Genomic DNA, 6,472 nt, shown 5'->3' on the forward strand with positions numbered 1-6,472 from the left:
TTCTGGATAGACCTGAAAATAGCTGTGCAGCAATGCTTCCCATCCAACCTGACAGAGCTTGAGTGGATCTGCAGAGAAGAATGGGAGAAACTCTCCAAATACAGGTGTGCTAAGCTTGTAGCATCATACCCAAGGCTGTAATCGCTGTCAAAGGTGATTCTCAAAGTACTGAGTAAAGTCTGGTCTGAATACTTATGTAAATGTGATATTCCCATATTTTTCTAAAAACCTGTTTTTGCTTAGTCATTTTGGGGTATTGTGTGTAGATTGATGAGGGGGAAAAACTATTTGATCAATTTTAGAATAAGGCTGAAACGTAACAAAATGTGGGAAAAGTCAAGGGGTCTGAATACTTCCCAAATGCTCTGTACCTTCCTGTGTGGTGTCCCGTATACAACATGAGTTCCCTGATTCTGGTGCAGAATACAGTGTTTCTCCCGATCCATATTGGGTGATACCATTCAATCAATTCAATAAAAAAATGACAACATAAGTCAAAGTTGTGTAAACATTTTATGCAGAGGGCCCGGTTGTTTCTCTCCATTCAGAGACATCAGTACCAAGCCCGTGTGTCAGTCTGGACTTCATCACATCATCTTGCAAGTATTAATGTGCTGGCTCCATTCATGTTTCTGTGAACACATACACACTAGGGTAGAATATTTTCCCGGTATGTTACAAATATTCCCGACCCGAGAATAAATCACTTTTCTCCTGCGTAACCCGGCATTTCCCACCAAAACCAGAAGTGTTATTCAAAAACATGATAAAGCATATACATAGACCGATGTCTAGATTAGATTAGAGCTTTGACTGAAGATTCAAGCCTGATGACATATATTCAGCACTACATTAAAGATATTTAATGAGCCCAAGCCTCAAAAAGACAAAAGAGTTGTGGGCCGTTAACCAAAACAAATATGATATATAGGTTACTGCACATTACACATGACAGAAAAACACAACAACCCATATACTGTATGTAGCTATCTTTATGATCCCTTGGGTAGATACATGAAACAAGCTCCAGTAGGCTAATCTTTTTGAGTGTGAACTGTATTACCGTACTCTATTGTATTATACTGTACTATATGGACTGGAATTACGCACCTCATTCAAACCATGATAAAGCAGGGAGAGAACATGCGATTCTGGGGCAGTGACCTTCAAATTTACAAGTATAGGCTAGCGAATTTGATTTTAATATTGAAATATAATTGGACCTATTTGTCCAAGTAGTAAGTTTTAAGTTCCTCGGTGTACACATCACGGACAAACTGAATTGGTCCACCCACACAGACAGCATCGTAAAGAAGGCGCAGCAGCGCCTCTTCAACCTCAGGAGGCTGAAGAAATTTGGCTTGGCGCCGAAAACACTCACAAACTTCTACAGATGCACAATCGAGAGCGTCCTGTCGGGCTGTATCAACGCCTGGTATGGCAACTGCTTCCCCTACAACCGTAAGGCTCTCCAGAGGGTAGTGAGGTCTGCACAACGCATCACCGGGGGCAAACTACCTGCCCTCCAGTACACCTACACCACCCGATGTCGCAGGAAGGCCATAAAGATCATCAAGGACAACAACCACCCGAACCACTGCCTGTTCACCCCGCTATCATCCAGAAGGCGAGGTCAGTACAGGTGCATCAAAGCAGGGACCGAGAGACTGAAAAACAGCTTCTATCTCAAGGCCATCAGACTGTTAAACAGCCACCACTAACATTGAGTGGCTCCTGCCAACACACTGACTCAACTCCAGCCACTTTAATAATGGGAATTGATGGAAATTGATGTCAAATGTATCACTAGCCACTTTAAACAATGCTACTTAATATAATGTTTACATACCCTACATTACTCATCTCATATGTATATACTTGTACTCGATACCATCTACTGCATCTTGCCTATGCTGTTCTGTACCATCACTCATTCATATATCTTTATGTACATATTCTTTATCCCTTTACACTTGTGTGTATAAGGAATTGTTAGGTTAGATTACTCGTTGGTTATTACTGCATTGTCGGAACTAGAAGCACAAGCATTTCGCTACACTCGCATTAACATCTGCTAACCATGTGTATGTGACAAATACATTTGATTTGAATTAGTAGGCTGACGCATATATACCTTTCATAGTATTTCCCCTAATGTTATTAGCCTACCTCCTCTTTCTCTCTCTGGTGTTTCTTCATTCCTTCCTCTCTTTCAACAGTTAAATCTAACAAGTTTTGTTGTCCTTATCTTCATCATTCTAATGACATGCTTGAATAATATAGGACTTGAATTAGATGCAGAAGGCTTTCACTTCTCTTCATGAAGATTGAATTGTTATGGGTCTGAATAAATAACTGCTTTAGCCTACCGCCATCCCTCATTCCCTCTTCTTTCAAATGACCTGTGAGTTCTATTGGCTGCTGTATTCAACATTTAGCAAACAAGAGCTTGCATCCCCCTTCAAATAGTCTATTGGTATAAGAAATGCCCAAAAGATTATGTCCAGCAAGCTATTCTAGTCTAGCTTTTCCTGCATGGGACTCCAAGAGCTAAGTAGCGTTTTTTAAGGAGAGTGGCCTTCAGAGCACAGGTCCGTGCGTATTGCGCAAGAGACAGAGGCTGTAAGTTAGAAGCTTATTATGCATAACCTATCATTCATTATCTAAATATAAGGCTAAAACTGCATAGAATTTATTATCTGAAAGAGGTAGGCTAGGACATCTATATATAGCCCTATCAAAACAGTATTATCTATTTTGTATGCAATTTGAACCACATTGATGGGGAGAAACACTGCGAGAGAGTGCTCATTTATGCACTGAGTTAAAGCAATGATATTCTAGTGATAAGCTAAAACTGTGCAGCTGCAATAAAACAAATAAAAAGATATCTTTACAATTAAAAAATAAGGTGACCCCTGAAATCCAGATTCGTAAATTAGTCGTGCATTCAGTCTTTATATTAATGTAGCATAGGCTATGCCGCAGCAAATGTAGGCCCACTTGCCTGTCACAATAAACATTTTTTAGATGAGATGATAGGTCTACATGTATTGTGAACTGTGCTCCATACTGAGATGGGATGATAGGTCTACATGTATTGTGAACTGTGCTCCATACTGAGATGGGATGATAGGTCTACATGTATTGTGAACTGTGCTCCATACTGAGATGGGATGATAGGTCTACATGTATTGTGAACTGTGCTCCATACTGAGATGGGATGATAGGTCTACATGTATTGTGAACTGTGCTCCATACTGAGATGGGATGATAGGTCTACATGTATTGTGAACTGTGCTCCATACTGAGATGGGATGATAGGTCTACATGTATTGTGAACTGTGCTCCATACTGAGATGGGATGATAGGTATACATGTATTGTGAACTGTGCTCCATACTGAGATGGGCTGTCTGTCACCACCCTGAGAGTTGGCGATTCATCATGCAGAGCCGAGAGAAGGCCGTAGAGAAGATAGATAGACATTACATGTAATTTAAGTTCCATTCCATTTCACATCATGATTTTCATTTAAATAATTTAGAATTACCAGTCTCCCTGAGTTATCTATAACGGGAAAAGGGAGTGGTTTTGGACGGTAAGTCTCGGTAACCGGGTTCCCCCCATTCAACCCTAATACACACATAGTCACTGTTCTATTACCAATGGCAGTTAGGATAGGTAATATATGACATACAAACAGGTACTATGTTGAAGTTTGAACAGGTCAGATAAACCTACCCAATTATGGTCTCCCCATCAAACGACTGAGGCTGGCATCTGGCCAAAGCATTTCCAGTCCATCTGTAGAAATAGGCAGAGGTCATCAGTGACACATGGAATGAAAAGGGTGTTGCTATTACTGGATGTGTGCTGTACTGTTAACAATCACCTCATTTTGGATGTGTTGAGTGCCAGGTCTTTCTGCATCTCATGCATCTGTGAACACATAAACACAGTAATGGCAGTTAGGATAGGTGATCTGACACACAAACATATACTATGTTGAAGTTTGAACAGGTCAGACTAAACATACCTAATTCTGTTCTCCCCATCAACGACCGTTGGAGTGCAGGCAAGAGGTGAGGCTGGAGGTGAGGTCTTTGCCATAAAATGTGAAGTCAAATAGAATGGGGAACACAGCGATCAGGCTGGTTCCACCAGACTAGGTTATGCCCTGGACATTATATGCCTCTTAAGAAGTAGAAAATAAGCAACAAATAATGTCAGTTTACATAAATAATGTTTCCCATTTGGATTATCAAAGTATTTAAGTGGGTTACCTTCTGTATTTGATGATGAGCCTGTGAAAGCTGTTGCTGGCCAGATACTTGCCAACATGTGGCTGACTGTTCCATTCATAGGAATGTTCAAAGGGAGGGCCTGTCAGCATGATGCTGATGAGGGCTTACTTGCTGGTCTTCTCAATGCTGCATGTTCGGCTGCAACCTGGGCATCTCTTGAACACCTGCTGCATGCAATCTTATGAGGTGGTGTTGACTGGGAGGGCCTGTGACAGCGTGAAAGATAGACAGCTGAGTGGTAAATTGCATTTTGTTTTAAAGAAATTACAGCTTTTTGATAATGCACTTCACAACCAAAATGACTATCTGCTTGGCTGGGGAATTAGTTTATCAAGCCGGGTATTATTGAATACAACTTTTCACATAACACACATTACCTGTCGTTGATGATGAAGCTGTCTGTGTCCTCAGGGCATTAACTTGGGTCACTATCAGAGGCATCATGATGGCGTGTCCTTTTCATAGGAGTCGAGGGAGACTCTGGCAACAACGGCGGTGGTGTCACAAGGGTACTTGTGTCGCATGACACACTTTTTTGTAAGGTATTGCCTGGCAAGCTGTGAAAATACCAAGTGAACAGTGAAATAAATTATGTAGGTCACAAAACCATTTCAATCACATTGCTGGACATGTTAAGATACCCACCTTTGTTCCTTCTGGTAGGCCCTGGGTTGGGTTGAGTTTGTTGCTGCTAGTTAGTACTCTGTTGTAGTCAGAGATGACTTAGCTAGTACACACCATAGCTGCACACAATATTTATTTGTGCCCTAGACATGGGTTGCACCTCGGAGGCTAATGTGACTGTTTCATCTAAATTACATTAATTTAGAGAGGCCTGGATATACGATGACTTTGCTAAAGTAGGTCGTTATTATTATGTCGTCAAATTTACTTTAGAGAGATGGCAATGTTGCCATTACAGTTACTAGCAAAGTTAGTCAATAATAGCTAGCAATGTTAATGTTAACTAGCTAAAATACAGCTATGCTAGCGATGATAGTGATAATAATTATAGAAATATACAATACCAGATACATAACCTGCAGTCTATTGTCTAGCTACCGGTATACTCACCACCACTTGGGACCAACGAACTCCAAACACCTATTTTGCATGATAGGGTCCTTTGGCAGGGCATGCAAACCAGTTGGCTATGCATCCTGCATGCATTGCATGGTTAATCCGTATAGGGCTTTTCAGTCTCAAACGTCCGTGATCCTTTGAGTGCGTCGGGGGCGATGAAACAATGAACGAAAGCAAAGTGGGCAGAGGGGCAATTTGCACGTGGAGTTTGACAAAATGGGGCATGATTTCTTGACATCATTGTAATCCTAACCCAACCTTAATTTACTTGTTGTGATGCACTGAGGTTCCAAACTCCGTTTTAGACGAGACTGACCAAAATGATCCTATTTACACTTTGCAGTCAATTTCGACACCAGAATAAATGCTTCTGACTCGTATTTATTTTTTAACCTTTATTTAACCAGGTAGGCAAATTGAGAACAACTTCTCATTTACAACTGCGACCTGGCCAAGATAAGGCAAAGCAGTGCGACAAAAACTACAATAGAGTTGCACATGGGATAAACAAACGTACAGTCAATAACACAATAGAAAAATCTGTATAATTACAATTGAGCAATTAACACTGGAGTGATAGATGTGCAGATGAGGATGTGCAAGTAGAAATATTGGTGTGGAAAAGAGCAGAAAAACAAATAAGGGATGAGGTAGGTAGTTGGTTGGATGGGGTATTTACAGATGGGCTGTGTACAGCTTCAGCGATTGGTAAACTGCTCAGACAGCTGATGCTTAAAGTTAGTGAGGGAGATATTGATGCCACTTAGGCCATTTTGAAAGGAATTTGTTGTTTTTTAGGGGCAGTCAATCTTTAAAAGCATTCAGATTTAATTTGCAACATTTCATTTTACCTCCCAAATTGGCACTTACAGCTGAATAAAAGTTATTCAGTGATTAATATAGTTTAAAACAAATACCATGATCTGCATCCCAAATGGCACCCTATTCCTTATATGGTGCACAACTTTTGACCAGGGCCTACGATGCACACATAGGTGTAGGGAAAAGGGTGCCATTTGGGACGTAACCACCATGTTTTTGAATATACACCTGTGTTTAGTCAGGAATTCATCCGCTGGGTTG

General features: G+C 40.8%; 1 long non-coding RNA gene across 2 annotated transcripts; it reads right to left on the minus strand.

Annotated features, from left to right (window-relative positions):
• Positions 1-552: 552 nt before the first annotated feature.
• Positions 553-5,700, minus strand: LOC109871608 (uncharacterized). Of its 2 annotated transcripts, none has more exons than XR_004205852.1 (6): positions 5,381-5,700; positions 4,684-4,863; positions 4,039-4,512; positions 3,895-3,941; positions 3,744-3,806; positions 553-632 (listed from the first exon to the last, which is right to left on the minus strand). It is a non-coding gene; the product is annotated as an uncharacterized LOC109871608 (long non-coding RNA). The 2 variants fall into 2 exon arrangements; XR_004205851.1 differs by lacking the exon at positions 5,381-5,700 and adding an exon at positions 4,952-5,360.
• Between the last annotated feature and the right edge of the window lie 772 nt (positions 5,701-6,472).

This window comes from Oncorhynchus kisutch, linkage group LG27, assembly GCF_002021735.2.
Source record: "Oncorhynchus kisutch isolate 150728-3 linkage group LG27, Okis_V2, whole genome shotgun sequence".
In the NCBI taxonomy this organism is placed as follows: Eukaryota; Metazoa; Chordata; class Actinopteri; order Salmoniformes; family Salmonidae; genus Oncorhynchus; species Oncorhynchus kisutch.